Source organism: Taudactylus pleione, unplaced genomic scaffold, assembly GCF_031769625.1.
Source record: "Taudactylus pleione unplaced genomic scaffold, aTauple2 ptg000703l, whole genome shotgun sequence".
NCBI classification, from domain to species: domain Eukaryota; kingdom Metazoa; phylum Chordata; class Amphibia; order Anura; family Myobatrachidae; genus Taudactylus; species Taudactylus pleione.
In genome coordinates this window covers 6,281,631-6,302,833 of record NW_028285105.1, presented here as the reverse complement: position 1 = coordinate 6,302,833, position 21,203 = coordinate 6,281,631, and the positions used below count along the sequence as shown (strand labels likewise).

Below are 21,203 nucleotides of genomic sequence, written 5' to 3'. Positions count from 1 at the left end.
CTACTTTAGTTGTTTTTTCTCATAACTGTGGCTCATAGGCCATTTGGTTCTTAAATACCCAAAAATGACATGTACTTATTTGCCAATTTAGCTAACTGAAAATTTCTAAATGCCTAATTAGTCATTAGGAAGGCTGTTTAAGGGGTTCTACACTGTCTCCTGACATTTTTATAGTACAATAAAGATTTTCCCTACCATCTCACACCATCAGTTAGGGTGCACAATAAAATGAGAATTTCCACTGAAAAAAATTTGAGTTTGGAACTGGATTGCAAATGCAATTTGCTGTGCGAGTTTACCCTGAAGAAAGGTCACACAAGGCAACTCACACCTATTTGGATTAACTCCATGGTTTTGTTGTCTCACTCCATTTTTCATGCACTCTTTTCTTTCTCTCTCCTTTTTCCTGTCTCTTTTTTCAAACTTTTTCTTAGCAATTTTTTCACTCTCTTCTTTCTTAATTTTAATATTTTTCATTTTTACTTTTCTGATTTCATATTTTCATATTTATTTTCATCTTCCCCAGCTTTTACACTCTTTTTTTCAAATTTTCCCCAGTTTTTCCACACCCTTTCTTTCTCACCATTCCTCTCTAATTGTTATTCTCTCTCTCTTTCTCTGTACATCAGTTGTTTTTTCTCATAACTTTGGCTCATAGTGTGTACCTTGTTACATGTCTCACCGAGTGAAACATGTATGTAATGACATGGTACAGCATCAACAAGGGAGAAATCCTCAGAACACTAATTATAGCAAAATTCTGCAGGTATCCTTTAAGCCAAATTATGATGGAGAAAGGGAAAATTCAGCAGCCAAAGCAACATTGAGCAAATATTCTGTAGAACAGTTTTCTCAATTTTCATCTCTATCTGGAGGACTTGATACATGTAATGCAGGCATAATTCCTAGTATTATTCCAGTTAGTCTATAGTTAAACAACAAAACTATTCAGACCTTTGGATCAGTTGTTTTGTAAACATATATACAGTGCTGGTTAATACTGATACATAAATAAATGTTAGTAGTGTATTTTAAAACACACCTGTTAAAGTCTGATGAGGGATTTGAATGGTTGCACTAACTACAACATTGTTTGGCACTGAAATGGAAATTTCATGATTATTCTATGACGTGATTTTCTCATTTTACATTTTAGCCTACATTTCAATATACTTTGAAAGCCAGTAGCAAAATGTACAATGTATGTAAAATGTAAAATGTATATATACAAACATTTTAAAACATATTTAGTAATTAATTCATATTATATTAGATATAGACGATCTCCTTTTTTACTTTTCTTTTCTCCTATTTTCACTTTTTTATCATTTCCTTCAACTTTTACACTTTCTCTATCTCACATTATTTCTCACAATTCCTCTTTAATTGTAATTCTCTCTTTTTCTCTCTGTCTACATTAGTTGTTTTTTCTCTTAACTGTGGCTCATAGGCCATTTATTGCTTAAATACCCAAAAATAACATGTACTTATTTGCCAATTTAGCTTACTGAAAATTTCTAAATGCCTAATTAGTCATTAGGAAGGATGTCTAAGGGGTTCTACACTGTGTCCTGACATTTTTATATTACAATAAAGATTTTCCATACCATCTCACACCATCAGGTGGGGCGCACAATAAAACGAGAATTTCCTCTGAAAAAAATTTGTGTTTGGAACTGGATTGCAAATGCAATTCGCTGTGCGAGTTTACCCTGAAGAAAGGTCACACAAGGCAACTCACACCTATTTGGATTAACTCCAATGTTTTGTTGTCTCACTCTCTTTTTCCTCTTTTTCATGCACTCTTTTCTTTCTCTCTCCTTTTTCCTGTCTCTTTTTTCAAACTTTTTCTTAGCAATTTTTTCACTCTCTTCTTTCTTAATTTTATTATTTTTCAATTTTACTTTTCTGATGTCATATTTTCATATTTATTTTCATCTTCCCCAGCTTTTACACTCTTTTTTTTAATTTTCCCCAGTTTTTCCACACCCTTTCTTTCTCACCATTCCTCTCTAATTGTTATTCTCTCTCTCTTTCTCTGTACATCAGTTGTTTTTTCTCATAACTTTGGCTCATAGATTGTACCTTGTTACATGTCTCACCGAGTGAAACATGTATGTAATGACACGGTACAGCATCAACAAGGGAGAAATCCTCAGAACAATAATTATAGCAAAATTCTGCAGGTATCCTTTAAGCCAAATTATGATGGAGAAAGGGAAAATTCAGCAGCCAAAGCAGCATTGAGCAAATGTTCTGTAGAACAGTTTTCTCAATTTTCATCTCTATCTGGAGGACTTGATACATGTAATGCAGGCATAATTCCTAGTATTATTCCAGTTAGTCTATAGTTAAACAACAAAACTATTCAGACCTTTGGATCAGTTGTTTTGTAAACATATATACAGTGCTGGTTAATACTGATACATAAATAAATGTTAGTAGTGTATTTTAAAACACACCTGTTAAAGTCTGATGAGGGATTTGAGTGGTTGCACTAACTACAACATTGTTTGGCACTGAAATGGAAATTTTATGATTATTCTATGACGTGATTTTCTCATTTTACATTTTAGCCTACATTTCAATATACTTTGAAAGCCAGTAGCAAAATGTACAATGTATGTAAAATGTAAAATGTATATATACAAACATTTTAAAACATATTTAGTAATTAATTCATATTATATTAGATATAGATGATCTCCTTTTTTACTTTTCTTTTCTCCTATTTTCACTTTTTTATCATTTCCTTCAACTTTTACACTTTCTCTATCTCACATTATTTCTCACAATTCCTCTTTAATTGTAATTCTCTCTTTTTCTCTCTGTCTACATTAGTTGTTTTTTCTCTTAACTGTGGCTCATAGGCCATTTATTGCTTAAATACCCAAAAATAACATGTACTTATTTGCCAATTTAGCTTACTGAAAATTTCTAAATGCCTAATTAGTCATTAGGAAGGATGTCTAAGGGGTTCTACACTGTGTCCTGACATTTTTATATTACAATAAAGATTTTCCATACCATCTCACACCATCAGGTGGGGCGCACAATAAAACGAGAATTTCCTCTGAAAAAAATTTGTGTTTGGAACTGGATTGCAAATGCAATTCGCTGTGCGAGTTTACCCTGAAGAAAGGTCACACAAGGCAACTCACACCTATTTGGATTAACTCCAATGTTTTGTTGTCTCACTCTCTTTTTCCTCTTTTTCATGCACTCTTTTCTTTCTCTCTCCTTTTTCCTGTCTCTTTTTTCAAACTTTTTCTTAGCAATTTTTTCACTCTCTTCTTTCTTAATTTTATTATTTTTCAATTTTACTTTTCTGATGTCATATTTTCATATTTATTTTCATCTTCCCCAGCTTTTACACTCTTTTTTTTAATTTTCCCCAGTTTTTCCACACCCTTTCTTTCTCACCATTCCTCTCTAATTGTTATTCTCTCTCTCTTTCTCTGTACATCAGTTGTTTTTTCTCATAACTTTGGCTCATAGATTGTACCTTGTTACATGTCTCACCGAGTGAAACATGTATGTAATGACACGGTACAGCATCAACAAGGGAGAAATCCTCAGAACAATAATTATAGCAAAATTCTGCAGGTATCCTTTAAGCCAAATTATGATGGAGAAAGGGAAAATTCAGCAGCCAAAGCAGCATTGAGCAAATGTTCTGTAGAACAGTTTTCTCAATTTTCATCTCTATCTGGAGGACTTGATACATGTAATGCAGGCATAATTCCTAGTATTATTCCAGTTAGTCTATAGTTAAACAACAAAACTATTCAGACCTTTGGATCAGTTGTTTTGTAAACATATATACAGTGCTGGTTAATACTGATACATAAATAAATGTTAGTAGTGTATTTTAAAACACACCTGTTAAAGTCTGATGAGGGATTTGAGTGGTTGCACTAACTACAACATTGTTTGGCACTGAAATGGAAATTTTATGATTATTCTATGACGTGATTTTCTCATTTTACATTTTAGCCTACATTTCAATATACTTTGAAAGCCAGTAGCAAAATGTACAATGTATGTAAAATGTAAAATGTATATATACAAACATTTTAAAACATATTTAGTAATTAATTCATATTATATTAGATATAGATGATCTCCTTTTTTACTTTTCTTTTCTCCTATTTTCACTTTTTTATCATTTCCTCCAACTTTTACACTTTCTCTATCTCACGTTATTTCTCACAATTCCTCTTTAATTGTTATTCTCTCTTTTTCTCTCTGTCTACATTAGTAGTTTTTTCTCTTAACTGTGGCTCATAGGCCATTTATTGCTTAAATACCCAAAAATGACATGTACTTATTTGCCAATTTAGCTTACAGAAAATTTCTAAATGCCTAATTAGTCATTAGGAAGGATGTCTAAGGGGTTCTACACTGTGTCCTCACATTTTTATATTACAATAAAGATTTTCCCTACCATCTCACACCATCAGGTGGGGCGCACAATAAAATGAGAATTTCCTCTGAAAACAATTTGAATTTGGAACTGGATTGCAAATGCAATTTGCTGTGCGAGTTTACCCTGAAGAAAGGTCACACAAGGCAACTCACACCTATTTGGATTAACTCCAATGTTTTGTTGTCTCACTCTCTTTTTCCTCTTTTTCATGCACTTTTTCTTTCTCTCTCCTTTTTCCTGTCTCTTTTTTCAAAATTTTTCTTAGCAATTTTTTCACTCTCTTCTTTCTTAATTTTATTATTTTTCAATTTTACTTTTCTGATGTCATATTTTCATATTTATTTTCATCTTCCCCAGCTTTTACACTCTTTTTTTTTCATTTTCCCCAGTTTTTCCACACCCTTTCTTTCTCACCATTCCTCTCTAATTGTTATTCTCTCTCTCTTTCTCTGTACATCAGTTGTTTTTTTTCATAACTTTGGCTCATAGTATGTACCTTGTTACATGTCTCACCGAGTGAAACATGTATGTAATGACACGGTACAGCATCAACAAGGGAGAAATCCTCAGAACACTAATTATAGTAAAATTCTGCAGGTATCCTTTAAGCCAAATTATGATGGAGAAAGGGAAAATTCAGCAGCCAAAGCAGCATTGAGCAAATATTCTGTAGAACAGTTTTCTCATATTTCATCTCTATCTGGAGGACTTGATACATGTAATACAGGCATAATTCCTAGTATTATTCCAGTTAGTCTATAGTTAAACAACAAAACAATTCTGACCTTTGGATCAGTTGTTTTGTAAACATATATACAGTGCTGGTTAATACTGATACATAAATAAATGTTAGTAGTGTATTTTAAAACACACCTGTTAAAGTCTGATGAGGGATTTGAGTGGTTGCACTAACTACAACATTGTTTGGCACTGAAATGGAAATTTTATGATTATTCTATGACGTGATTTTCTCATTTTACATTTTAGCCTACATTTCAATATACTTTGAAAGCCAGTAGCAAAATGTACAATGTATGTAAAATGTAAAATGTATATATACAAACATTTTAAAACATATTTAGTAATTAATTCAGATTATATTAGATATAGACGATCTCCTTTTTTACTTTTCTTTTCTCCTATTTTCACTTTTTTATAATTTCCTCCAACTTTTACACTTCTCTATCTCACGTTATTTCTCACATTTCCTCTATAATTGTTATTCTCTCTTTTTCTCTCTGTCTACATTAGTTGTTTTCTCTCATAACTGTGGCTCATAGGCCATTTATTTCTTAAATACCCAAAAATGACATGTACTTATTTGCCAATTTAGCTTACTGAAAATTTCTAAATGCCTAATTAGTCATTAGGAAGGCTGTCTAAGGGGTTCTACACTGTGTCCTGACATTTTTATATTACAATAAAGATTTTCCCTACCATCTCACACCATCAGGTGGGGCGCACAATAAAATGAGAATTTCCACTGAAAAAAATTTGAGTTTGGAACTGGATTGCAAATGCAATTTGCTGTGCGAGTTTACCCTGAAGTAAGGTCACACAAGGCAACTCACACCTATTTGGATTAACTCCATGGTTTTGTTGTCTCACTATCTTTTTCATGCACTCTTTTCTTTCTCTCTCCTTTTTCCTGTCTCTTTTTTCAAACTTTTTCTTAGCAATTTTTTCACTCTCTTCTTTCTTAATTTTATTATTTTTCTTTTTTACTTTTCTGATGTCATATTTTCATATTTATTTTCATCTTCCCCAGTTTTTACACTCTTTTTTATCATTTTCCCCAGTTTTTCCACACCCTTTCTTTCTCACCATTCCTCTCTAATTGTTATTCTCTCTCTCTTTCTCTGTACATCAGTTGTTTTTTCTCATAACTTTGGCTCATAGTGTGTACCTTGTTACATGTCTCACCGAGTGAAACATGTATGTAATGACACGGTACAGCATCAACAAGGGAGAAATCCTCAGAACAATAATTATAGCAAAATTCTGCAGGTATCCTTTATGCCAAATTATGATGGAGAAAGGGAAAATTCAGCAGCCAAAGCAGCACTGAGCAAATGTTCTGTAGAACAGTTTTCTCAATTTTCATCTCTATCTGGAGGACTTGATACATGTAATGCAGGCATAATTCCTAGTATTAATCCAGTTAGTCTATAGTTAAACAACAAAACTATTCAGACCTTTGGATCAGTTGTTTTGTAAACATATATACAGTGCTGGTTAATACTGATACATAAATAAATGTTAGTAGTGTATTTTAAAACACACCTGTTAAAGTCTGATGAGGGATTTGATTGGTTGCACTAACTACAACATTGTTTGGCACAGAAATGGAAATTTTATGATTATTCTATGACGTGATTTTCTCATTTTACATTTTAGCCTACATTTCAATATACTTTGAAAGCCAGTAGCAAAATGTACAATGTATGTAAAATGTAAAATGTATATATACAAACATTTTAAAACATATTTAGTAATTAATTCATATTATATTAGATATAGACGATCTCCTTTTTTACTTTTCTTTTCTCCTATTTTCACTTTTTTATCATTTCCTTCAACTTTTACACTTTATCTCACGTTATTTCTCACAATTCTTCTTTAATTGTTATTCTCTCTTTTTCTCTCTGTCTACATTAGTTGTTTTCTCTCATAACTGTGGCTCATAGGCCATTTATTTCTTAAATACCCAAAAATGACATGTACTTATTTGCCAATTTAGCTTACTGAAAATTTCTAAATGCCTAATTAGTCAATAGGAAGGCTGTCTAAGGGGTTCTACACTGTGTCCTGACATTTTTATATTACAATAAAGATTTTCCCTACCATCTCACACCATCAGGTGGGGCACACAATAAAATGAGAATTTCCACTGAAAAAAATTTGAGTTTGGAACTGGATTGCAAATGCAATTTGCTGTCCGAGTTTACCCTGAAGAAAGGTCACACAAGGCAACTCACACCTATTTGGATTAACTCCATGGTTTTGTTGTCTCACTCTCTTTTTCATGCACTCTTTTCTTTCTCTCTCCTTTTTCCTGTCTCTTTTTTCAAACTTTTTCTTAGCAATTTTTTCACTCTCTTCTTTCTTAATTTTAATATTTTTAATTTTTACTTTTCTGATTTCATATTTTCATATTTATTTTCATCTTCCCCAGCTTTTACACTCTTTTTTTCAAATTTTCCCCAGTTTTTCCACACCCTTTCTTTCTCACCATTCCTCTCTAATTGTTATTCTCTCTCTGTCTGTACATCAGTTGTTTTTGCTAATATTTTTCCGTACCATCTCACACCATCAGGTGGAGCGCACAATAAAATGAGATTTTCCACTGAAAAAAATTTGAGTTTGGAACTGGATTGCAAATGCAATTTGCTGTGCGAGTTTACCTTGAAGAAAGGTCACACAAGGCAACTCACACCTATTTGGATTAACTCCATTGTTTTGTTGTCTCACTCTCTTTTTCAGGCACTCTTTTCTTTCTCTCTCCGTTTTCCTGTCGCTTTTTTCAAACTTTTTCTTAGCAATTTTTTCACTCTCTTCTTTCTTAATTTTATTATTTTTCATTTTTACTTTTCTGATGTCATATTTTCATGTTTATTTTCATCTTCCCCAGCTTTTACACTCTTTTTTTTCATTTTCCCCAGTTTTTCCACACCCTTTCTTTCTCACCATTCCTCTCTAATTGTTATTCTCTCTCTCTTTCTCTGTACATCAGTTGTTTTTTCTCATAACTTTGGCTCATAGTGTGTACCTTGTTACATGTCTCACCGAGTGAAATATGTATGTAATGACATGGTACAGCATCAACAAGGGAGAAATCCTCAGAACAATAATTATAGCAAAATTCTGCAGGTATCCTTTAAGCCAAATTATGATGGAGAAAGGGAAAATTCAGCAGCCAAAGCAGCATTGAGCAAATATTCTGTAGAACAGTTTTCTCAATTTTCATCTCTATCTGGAGGACTTGATACATGTAATACAGGCATAATTCCTAGTATTATTCCAGTTTGTCTATAGTTAAATAACAAAACTATTCAGACCTTTGGATCAGTTGTTTTGTAAACATATATACTGTGCTGGTTAATACTGATACATAAATAAATGTTAGTAGTGTATTTTAAAACACACCTGTTAAAGTCTGATGAGGGATTTGAGTGGTTGCACTAACTACAACATTGTTTGGCACTGAAATGGAAATTTTATGATTATTCTATGACGTGATTTTCTCATTTTACATTTTAGCCTACATTTCAATATACTTTGAAAGCCAGTAGCAAAATGTACAATGTATGTAAAATGTAAAATGTATATATACAAACATTTTAAAACATATTTAGTAATTAATTCAGATTTAATTAGATATAGACGATCTCCTTTTTTACTTTTCTTTTCTCCTATTTTCACTTTTTTATCATTTACTCCAACTTTTACACTTTCTCTATCTCACGTTATTTCTCACAATTCCTCTTTAATTGTTATTCTCTCTTTTTCTCTCTGTCTACATTAGTTGTTTTTTCTCATAATTGTGGCTCATAGGCCAATTATTTCTTAAATACCCAAAAATGACATGTACTTATTTGCCAATTTAGCTTACTGAAAATTTCTAAATGACTAATTAGTCATAAGGAAGGATGTCTTAGGGGTTCTACACTGTGTCCTGACATTTTTATATTACAATAAAGATTTTCCCTAACATCTCACACCATCGGGTGGGGCGCACAATAAAACGAGAATTTCCTCTGAAAAAAATTTGAGTTTGGAACTGGATTGCAAATGCAATTCGCTGTGCGAGTTTACCCTGAAGAAAGGTCACACAAGGCAACTCACACCTATTTGGATTAACTCCAATGTTTTGTTGTCTCACTCTTTTCCCTCTTTTTCATGCACTCTTTTCTTTCTCTCTCCTTTTTCCTGTCTCTTTTTTCAAACTTTTTCTTAGCAATTTTTTCACTCTCTTCTTTCTTAATTTTATTATTTTTCAATTTTACTTTTCTGATGTCATATTTTCATATTTATTTTCATTTTCCCCAGCTTTTACACTCTTTTTTTTTCATTTTCCCCAGTTTTTCCACACCCTTTCTTTCTCACCATTCCTCTCTAATTGTTATTCTCTCTCTCTTTCTCTGTACATCAGTTGTTTTTTCTCATAACTTTGGCTCATAGTGTGTACCTTGTTACATGTCTCACCGAGTGAAACATGTATGTAATGACACGGTACAGCATCAACAAGGTAGAAATCCTCAGAACACTAATTATAGCAAAATTCTGCAGGTATCCTTTAAGCCAAATTAGGATGGAGAAAGGGAAAATTCAGCAGCCAAAGCAGCATTGAGCAAATATTCTGTAGAACAGTTTTCTCAATTTTCATCTCTATCTGGAGGACTTGATACATGTAATGCAGGCATAATTCCTAGTATTATTCCAGTTTGTCTATAGTTAAACAAACAAAACTATTCAGACCCTTTGGATCAATTGTTATGTAAACATATATACAGTGCTAGTTAATACTGATACATAAATAAATGTTAGTAGTGTATTTTAAAACACACCTGTTAAAGTCTGATGAGGGATTTGAGTGGTTGCACTAACTACAACATTGTTTGGCACTGAAATGGAAATTTTAAGATTATTGTATGACGTGATTTTCTCATTTTACATTTTAGCCTACATTTTAATATACTTTGAAAGCCAGTAGCAAAATGTACAATGTATGTAAAATGTAAAATGTATATATACAAACATTTTAAAACATATTTAGTAATTAATTCAGATTATATTAGATATAGAAGATCTCCTTTTTTACTTTTCTTTTCTCCTATTTTCACTTTTTTATCATTTCCTCCAACTTTTACACTTTCTCTATCTCACGTTATTTCTCACAATTCTTCTTTAATTGTTATTCTCTCTTTTTCTCTCTGTCTACTTTAGTTGTTTTTTCTCATAACTGTGGCTCATAGGCCATTTGGTTCTTAAATACCCAAAAATGACATGTACTTATTTGCCAATTTAGCTAACTGAAAATTTCTAAATGCCTAATTAGTCATTAGGAAGGCTGTTTAAGGGGTTCTACACTGTGTCCTGACATTTTTATAGTACAATAAAGATTTTCCCTACCATCTCACACCATCAGTTAGGGTGCACAATAAAATGAGAATTTCCACTGAAAAAAATTTGAGTTTGGAACTGGATTGCAAATGCAATTTGCTGTGCGAGTTTACCCTGAAGAAAGGTCACACAAGGCAACTCACACCTATTTGGATTAACTCCAATGTTTTTGTTGTCTCACTCCATTTTTCATGCACTCTTTTCTTTCTCTCTCCTTTTTCCTGTCTCTTTTTTCAAACTTTTTCTTAGCAATTTTTTCACTCTCTTCTTTCTTAATTTTAATATTTTTCATTTTTACTTTTCTGATTTCATATTTTCATATTTATTTTCATCTTCCCCAGCTTTTACACTCTTTTTTTCAAATTTTCCCCAGTTTTTCCACACCCTTTCTTTCTCACCATTCCTCTCTAATTGTTATTCTCTCTCTCTTTCTCTGTACATCAGTTGTTTTTTCTCATAACTTTGGCTCATAGTGTGTACCTTGTTACATGTCTCACCGAGTGAAACATGTATGTAATGACATGGTACAGCATCAACAAGGGAGAAATCCTCAGAACACTAATTATAGCAAAATTCTGCAGGTATCCTTTAAGCCAAATTATGATGGAGAAAGGGAAAATTCAGCAGCCAAAGCAACATTGAGCAAATATTCTGTAGAACAGTTTTCTCAATTTTCATCTCTATCTGGAGGACTTGATACATGTAATGCAGGCATAATTCCTAGTATTATTCCAGTTAGTCTATAGTTAAACAACAAAACTATTCAGACCTTTGGATCAGTTGTTTTGTAAACATATATACAGTGCTGGTTAATACTGATACATAAATAAATGTTAGTAGTGTATTTTAAAACACACCTGTTAAAGTCTGATGAGGGATTTGAGTGGTTGCACTAACTACAACATTGTTTGGCACTGAAATGGAAATTTTATGATTATTCTATGACGTGATTTTTTCATTTTACATTTTAGCCTACATTTCAATATACTTTGAAAGCCAGTAGCAAAATGTACAATGTATGTAAAATGTAAAATGTATATATACAAACATTTTAAAACATATTTAGTAATTAATTCATATTATATTAGATATAGACGATCTCCTTTTTTACTTTTCTTTTCTCCTATTTTCACTTTTTTATCATTTCCTTCAACTTTTACACTTTCTCTATCTCACGTTATTTCTCACAATTCCTCTTTAATTGTAATTCTCTCTTTTTCTCTCTGTCTACATTAGTTGTTTTTTCTCTTAACTGTGGCTCATAGGCCATTTATTGCTTAAATACCCAAAAATAACATGTACTTATTTGCCAATTTAGCTTACTGAAAATTTCTAAATGCCTAATTAGTCATTAGGAAGGATGTCTAAGGGGTTCTACACTGTGTCCTGACATTTTTATATTACAATAAAGATTTTCCATACCATCTCACACCATCAGGTGGGGCGCACAATAAAACGAGAATTTCCTCTGAAAAAAATTTGTGTTTGGAACTGGATTGCAAATGCAATTCGCTGTGCGAGTTTACCCTGAAGAAAGGTCACACAAGGCAACTCACACCTATTTGGATTAACTCCAATGTTTTGTTGTCTCACTCTCTTTTTCCTCTTTTTCATGCACTCTTTTCTTTCTCTCTCCTTTTTCCTGTCTCTTTTTTCAAACTTTTTCTTAGCAATTTTTTCACTCTCTTCTTTCTTAATTTTATTATTTTTCAATTTTACTTTTCTGATGTCATATTTTCATATTTATTTTCATCTTCCCCAGCTTTTACACTCTTTTTTTTAATTTTCCCCAGTTTTTCCACACCCTTTCTTTCTCACCATTCCTCTCTAATTGTTATTCTCTCTCTCTTTCTCTGTACATCAGTTGTTTTTTCTCATAACTTTGGCTCATAGATTGTACCTTGTTACATGTCTCACCAAGTGAAACATGTATGTAATGACATGGTACAGCATCAACAAGGGAGAAATCCTCAGAACAATAATTATAGCAAAATTCTGCAGGTATCCTTTAAGCCAAATTATGATGGAGAAAGGGAAAATTCAGCAGCCAAAGCAGCATTGAGCAAATGTTCTGTAGAACAGTTTTCTCAATTTTCATCTCTATCTGGAGGACTTGATACATGTAATGCAGGCATAATTCCTAGTATTATTCCAGTTAGTCTATAGTTAAACAACAAAACTATTCAGACCTTTGGATCAGTTGTTTTGTAAACATATATACAGTGCTGGTTAATACTGATACATAAATAAATGTTAGTAGTGTATTTTAAAACACACCTGTTAAAGTCTGATGAGGGATTTGAGTGGTTGCACTAACTACAACATTGTTTGGCACTGAAATGGAAATTTTATGATTATTCTATGACGTGATTTTCTCATTTTACATTTTAGCCTACATTTCAATATACTTTGAAAGCCAGTAGCAAAATGTACAATGTATGTAAAATGTAAAATGTATATATACAAACATTTTAAAACATATTTAGTAATTAATTCATATTATATTAGATATAGATGATCTCCTTTTTTACTTTTCTTTTCTCCTATTTTCACTTTTTTATCATTTCCTCCAACTTTTACACTTTCTCTATCTCACGTTATTTCTCACAATTCCTCTTTAATTGTTATTCTCTCTTTTTCTCTCTGTCTACATTAGTAGTTTTTTCTCTTAACTGTGGCTCATAGGCCATTTATTGCTTAAATACCCAAAAATGACATGTACTTATTTGCCAATTTAGCTTACAGAAAATTTCTAAATGCCTAATTAGTCATTAGGAAGGATGTCTAAGGGGTTCTACACTGTGTCCTCACATTTTTATATTACAATAAAGATTTTCCATACCATCTCACACCATCAGGTGGGGCGCACAATAAAATGAGAATTTCCTCTGAAAACAATTTGAATTTGGAACTGGATTGCAAATGCAATTCGCTGTGCGAGTTTACCCTGAAGAAAGGTCACACAAGGCAACTCACACCTATTTGGATTAACTCCAATGTTTTGTTGTCTCACTCTCTTTTTCCTCTTTTTCATGCACTTTTTCTTTCTCTCTCCTTTTTCCTGTCTCTTTTTTCAAACTTTTTCTTAGCAATTTTTTCACTCTCTTCTTTCTTAATTTTATTATTTTTCAATTTTACTTTTCTGATGTCATATTTTCATATTTATTTTCATCTTCCCCAGCTTTTACACTCTTTTTTTTTCATTTTCCCCAGTTTTTCCACACCCTTTCTTTCTCACCATTCCTCTCTAATTGTTATTCTCTCTCTCTTTCTCTGTACATCAGTTGTTTTTTCTCATAACTTTGGCTCATAGTATGTACCTTGTTACATGTCTCACCGAGTGAAACATGTATGTAATGACACGGTACAGCATCAACAAGGGAGAAATCCTCAGAACACTAATTATAGCAAAATTCTGCAGGTATCCTTTAAGCCAAATTATGATGGAGAAAGGGAAAATTCAGCAGCCAAAGCAGCATTGAGCAAATATTCTGTAGAACAGTTTTCTCATATTTCATCTCTATCTGGAGGACTTGATACATGTAATACAGGCATAATTCCTAGTATTATTCCAGTTAGTCTATAGTTAAACAACAAAACAATTCTGACCTTTGGATCAGTTGTTTTGTAAACATATATACAGTGCTGGTTAATACTGATACATAAATAAATGTTAGTAGTGTATTTTAAAACACACCTGTTAAAGTCTGATGAGGGATTTGAGTAGTTGCACTAACTACAACATTGTTTGGCACTGAAATGGAAATTTTATGATTATTCTATGACGTGATTTTCTCATTTTACATTTTAGCCTACATTTCAATATACTTTGAAAGCCAGTAGCAAAATGTACAATGTATGTAAAATGTATATATACAAACATTTTAAAACATATTTAGTAATTAATTCAGATTATATTAGATATAGACGATCTCCTTTTTTACTTTTCTTTTCTCCTATTTTCACTTTTTTATAATTTCCTCCAACTTTTACACTTCTCTATCTCACGTTATTTCTCACATTTCCTCTATAATTGTTATTCTCTCTTTTTCTCTCTGTCTACATTAGTTGTTTTCTCTCATAACTGTGGCTCATAGGCCATTTATTTCTTAAATACCCAAAAATGACATGTACTTATTTGCCAATTTAGCTTACTGAAAATTTCTAAATGCCTAATTAGTCATTAGGAAGGCTGCCTAAGGGGTTCTACACTGTGTCCTGACATTTTTATATTACAATAAAGATTTTCCCTACCATCTCACACCATCAGGTGGGGCGCACAATAAAACGAGAATTTCCTCTGAAAAAAATTTGAGTTTGGAACTGGATTGCAAATGCAATTCGCTGTGCGAGTTTACCCTGAAGAAAGGTCACACAAGGCAACTCACACCTATTTGGATTAACTCCAATGTTTTGTTGTCTCACTCTTTTCCCTCTTTTTCATGCACTCTTTTCTTTCTCTCTCGTTTTTCCTGTCTCTTTTTTCAAACTTTTTCTTAGCAATTTTTTCACTCTCTTCTTTCTTAATTTTATTATTTTTCAATTTTACTTTTCTGATGTCATATTTTCATATTTATTTTCATCTTCCCCAGCTTTTACACTCTTTTTTTTTCATTTTCCCCAGTTTTTCCACACCCTTTCTTTCTCACCATTCCTCTCTAATTGTTATTCTCTCTCTCTTTCTCTGTACATCAGTTGTTTTTTCTCATAACTTTGGCTCATAGTGTGTACCTTGTTACATGTCTCACCGAGTGAAACATGTATGTAATGACACGGTACAGCATCAACAAGGTAGAAATCCTCAGAACACTAATTATAGCAAAATTCTGCAGGTATCCTTTAAGCCAAATTAGGATGGAGAAAGGGAAAATTCAGCAGCCAAAGCAGCATTGAGCAAATATTCTGTAGAACAGTTTTCTCAATTTTCATCTCTATCTGGAGGACTTGATACATGTAATGCAGGCATAATTCCTAGTATTATTCCAGTTTGTCTATAGTTAAACAAACAAAACTATTCAGACCCTTTGGATCAATTGTTATGTAAACATATATACAGTGCTAGTTAATACTGATACATAAATAAATGTTAGTAGTGTATTTTAAAACACACCTGTTAAAGTCTGATGAGGGATTTGAGTGGTTGCACTAACTACAACATTGTTTGGCACTGAAATGGAAATTTTAAGATTATTGTATGACGTGATTTTCTCATTTTACATTTTAGCCTACATTTTAATATACTTTGAAAGCCAGTAGCAAAATGTACAATGTATGTAAAATGTAAAATGTATATATACAAACATTTTAAAACATATTTAGTAATTAATTCAGATTATATTAGATATAGAAGATCTCCTTTTTTACTTTTCTTTTCTCCTATTTTCACTTTTTTATCATTTCCTCCAACTTTTACACTTTCTCTATCTCACGTTATTTCTCACAATTCTTCTTTAATTGTTATTCTCTCTTTTTCTCTCTGTCTACTTTAGTTGTTTTTTCTCATAACTGTGGCTCATAGGCCATTTGGTTCTTAAATACCCAAAAATGACATGTACTTATTTGCCAATTTAGCTAACTGAAAATTTCTAAATGCCTAATTAGTCATTAGGAAGGCTGTTTAAGGGGTTCTACACTGTGTCCTGACATTTTTATAGTACAATAAAGATTTTCCCTACCATCTCACACCATCAGTTAGGGTGCACAATAAAATGAGAATTTCCACTGAAAAAAATTTGAGTTTGGAACTGGATTGCAAATGCAATTTGCTGTGCGAGTTTACCCTGAAGAAAGGTCACACAAGGCAACTCACACCTATTTGGATTAACTCCATGGTTTTGTTGTCTCACTCCATTTTTCATGCACTCTTTTCTTTCTCTCTCCTTTTTCCTGTCTCTTTTTTCAAACTTTTTCTTAGCAATTTTTTCACTCTCTTCTTTCTTAATTTTAATATTTTTCATTTTTACTTTTCTGATTTCATATTTTCATATTTATTTTCATCTTCCCCAGCTTTTACACTCTTTTTTTCAAATTTTCCCCAGTTTTTCCACACCCTTTCTTTCTCACCATTCCTCTCTAATTGTTATTCTCTCTCTCTTTCTCTGTACATCAGTTGTTTTTTCTCATAACTTTGGCTCATAGTGTGTACCTTGTTACATGTCTCACCGAGTGAAACATGTATGTAATGACATGGTACAGCATCAACAAGGGAGAAATCCTCAGAACACTAATTATAGCAAAATTCTGCAGGTATCCTTTAAGCCAAATTATGATGGAGAAAGGGAAAATTCAGCAGCCAAAGCAACATTGAGCAAATATTCTGTAGAACAGTTTTCTCAATTTTCATCTCTATCTGGAGGACTTGATACATGTAATGCAGGCATAATTCCTAGTATTATTCCAGTTAGTCTATAGTTAAACAACAAAACTATTCAGACCTTTGGATCAGTTGTTTTGTAAACATATATACAGTGCTGGTTAATACTGATACATAAATAAATGTTAGTAGTGTATTTTAAAACACACCTGTTAAAGTCTGATGAGGGATTTGAGTGGTTGCACTAACTACAACATTGTTTGGCACTGAAATGGAAATTTTATGATTATTCTATGACGTGATTTTTTCATTTTACATTTTAGCCTACATTTCAATATACTTTGAAAGCCAGTAGCAAAATGTACAATGTATGTAAAATGTAAAATGTATATATACAAACATTTTAAAACATATTTAGTAATTAATTCATATTATATTAGATATAGACGATCTCCTTTTTTACTTTTCTTTTCTCCTATTTTCACTTTTTTATCATTTCCTTCAACTTTTACACTTTCTCTATCTCACGTTATTTCTCACAATTCCTCTTTAATTGTAATTCTCTCTTTTTCTCTCTGTCTACATTAGTTGTTTTTTCTCTTAACTGTGGCTCATAGGCCATTTATTGCTTAAATACCCAAAAATAACATGTACTTATTTGCCAATTTAGCTTACTGAAAATTTCTAAATGCCTAATTAGTCATTAGGAAGGATGTCTAAGGGGTTCTACACTGTGTCCTGACATTTTTATATTACAATAAAGATTTTCCATACCATCTCACACCATCAGGTGGGGCGCACAATAAAACGAGAATTTCCTCTGAAAAAAATTTGTGTTTGGAACTGGATTGCAAATGCAATTCGCTGTGCGAGTTTACCCTGAAGAAAGGTCACACAAGGCACCTCACACCTATTTGGATTAACTCCAATGTTTTGTTGTCTCACTCTCTTTTTCCTCTTTTTCATGCACTCTTTTCTTTCTCTCTCCTTTTTCCTGTCTCTTTTTTCAAACTTTTTCTTAGCAATTTTTTCACTCTCTTCTTTCTTAATTTTATTATTTTTCAATTTTACTTTTCTGATGTCATATTTTCATATTTATTTTCATCTTCCCCAGCTTTTACACTCTTTTTTTTAATTTTCCCCAGTTTTTCCACACCCTTTCTTTCTCACCATTCCTCTCTAATTGTTATTCTCTCTCTCTTTCTCTGTACATCAGTTGTTTTTTCTCATAACTTTGGCTCATAGATTGTACCTTGTTACATGTCTCACCAAGTGAAACATGTATGTAATGACATGGTACAGCATCAACAAGGGAGAAATCCTCAGAACAATAATTATAGCAAAATTCTGCAGGTATCCTTTAAGCCAAATTATGATGGAGAAAGGGAAAATTCAGCAGCCAAAGCAGCATTGAGCAAATGTTCTGTAGAACAGTTTTCTCAATTTTCATCTCTATCTGGAGGACTTGATACATGTAATGCAGGCATAATTCCTAGTATTATTCCAGTTAGTCTATAGTTAAACAACAAAACTATTCAGACCTTTGGATCAGTTGTTTTGTAAACATATATACAGTGCTGGTTAATACTGATACATAAATAAATGTTAGTAGTGTATTTTAAAACACACCTGTTAAAGTCTGATGAGGGATTTGAGTGGTTGCACTAACTACAACATTGTTTGGCACTGAAATGGAAATTTTATGATTATTCTATGACGTGATTTTCTCATTTTACATTTTAGCCTACATTTCAATATACTTTGAAAGCCAGTAGCAAAATGTACAATGTATGTAAAATGTAAAATGTATATATACAAACATTTTAAAACATATTTAGTAATTAATTCATATTATATTAGATATAGATGATCTCCTTTTTTACTTTTCTTTTCTCCTATTTTCACTTTTTTATCATTTCCTCCAACTTTTACACTTTCTCTATCTCACGTTATTTCTCACAATTCCTCTTTAATTGTTATTCTCTCTTTTTCTCTCTGTCTACATTAGTAGTTTTTTCTCTTAACTGTGGCTCATAGGCCATTTATTGCTTAAATACCCAAAAATGACATGTACTTATTTGCCAATTTAGCTTACAGAAAATTTCTAAATGCCTAATTAGTCATTAGGAAGGATGTCTAAGGGGTTCTACACTGTGTCCTCACATTTTTATATTACAATAAAGATTTTCCCTACCATCTCACACCATCAGGTGGGGCGCACAATAAAATGAGAATTTCCTCTGAAAACAATTTGAATTTGGAACTGGATTGCAAATGCAATTCGCTGTGCGAGTTTACCCTGAAGAAAGGTCACACAAGGCAACTCACACCTATTTGGATTAACTCCAATGTTTTGTTGTCTCACTCTCTTTTTCCTCTTTTTCATGCACTTTTTCTTTCTCTCTCCTTTTTCCTGTCTCTTTTTTCAAACTTTTTCTTAGCAATTTTTTCACTCTCTTCTTTCTTAATTTTATTATTTTTCAATTTTACTTTTCTGATGTCATATTTTCATATTTATTTTCATCTTCCCCAGCTTTTACACTCTTTTTTTTTCATTTTCCCCAGTTTTTCCACACCCTTTCTTTCTCACCATTCCTCTCTAATTGTTATTCTCTCTCTCTTTCTCTGTACATCAGTTGTTTTTTCTCATAACTTTGGCTCATAGTATGTACCTTGTTACATGTCTCACCGAGTGAAACATGTATGTAATGACACGGTACAGCATCAACAAGGGAGAAATCCTCAGAACACTAATTATAGCAAAATTCTGCAGGTATCCTTTAAGCCAAATTATGATGGAGAAAGGGAAAATTCAGCAGCCAAAGCAGCATTGAGCAAATATTCTGTAGAACAGTTTTCTCATATTTCATCTCTATCTGGAGGACTTGATACATGTAATACAGGCATAATTCCTAGTATTATTCCAGTTAGTCTATAGTTAAACAACAAAACAATTCTGACCTTTGGATCAGTTGTTTTGTAAACATATATACAGTGCTGGTTAATACTGATACATAAATAAATGTTAGTAGTGTATTTTAAAACACACCTGTTAAAGTCTGATGAGGGATTTGAGTGGTTGCACTAACTACAACATTGTTTGGCACTGAAATGGAAATTTTATGATTATTCTATGACGTGATTTTCTCATTTTACATTTTAGCCTACATTTCAATATACTTTGAAAGCCAGTAGCAAAATGTACAATGTATGTAAAATGTATATATACAAACATTTTAAAACATATTTAGTAATTAATTCAGATTATATTAGATATAGACGATCTCCTTTTTTACTTTTCTTTTCTCCTATTTTCACTTTTTTATAATTTCCTCCAACTTTTACACTTCTCTATCTCACGTTATTTCTCACATTTCCTCTATAATTGTTATTCTCTCTTTTTCTCTCTGTCTACATTAGTTGTTTTCTCTCATAACTGTGGCTCATAGGCCATTTATTTCTTAAATACCCAAAAATGACATGTACTTATTTGCCAATTTAGCTTACTGAAAATTTCTAAATGCCTAATTAGTCATTAGGAAGGCTGTCTAAGGGGTTCTACACTGTGTCCTGACATTTTTATATTACAATAAAGATTTTCCCTACCATCTCACACCATCAGGTGGGGCGCACAATAAAATGAGAATTTCCACTGAAAAAAATTTGAGTTTGGAACTGGATTGCAAATGCAATTTGCTGTGCGAGTTTACCCTGAAGTAAGGTCACACAAGGCAACTCACACCTATTTGGATTAACTCCATGGTTTTGTTGTCTCACTATCTTTTTCATGCACTCTTTTCTTTCTCTCTCCTTTTTCCTGTCTCTTTTTTCAAACTTTTTCTTAGCAATTTTTTCACTCTCTTCTTTCTTAATTTTATTATTTTTCTTTTTTACTTTTCTGATGTCATATTTTCATATTTATTTTCATCTTCCCCAGTTTTTACACTCTTTTTTATCATTTTCCCCAGTTTTTCCACACCCTTTCTTTCTCACCATTCCTCTCTAATTGTTATTCTCTCTCTCTTTCTCTGTACATCAGTTGTTTTTTCTCATAACTTTGGCTCATAGTGTGTACCTTGTTACATGTCTCACCGAGTGAAACATGTATGTAATGACACGGTACAGCATCAACAAGGGAGAAATCCTCAGAACAATAATTATAGCAAAATTCTGCAGGTATCCTTTATGCCAAATTATGATGGAGAAAGGGAAAATTCAGCAGCCAAAGCAGCACTGAGCAAATGTTCTGTAGAACAGTTTTCTCAATTTTCATCTCTATCTGGAGGACTTGATACATGTAATGCAGGCATAATTCCTAGTATTAATCCAGTTAGTCTA

The 21,203-nt window shown here is 32.2% G+C and overlaps 1 protein-coding gene across 1 annotated transcript in view; it reads right to left on the bottom strand.

Moving 5' to 3' along the window:
- Window positions 1-21,203, bottom strand: part of LOC148477669 (transmembrane protease serine 11C-like) — a 366,464-nt gene that overhangs the window by 98,298 nt on the left and 246,963 nt on the right. The window lies entirely within an intron of this gene.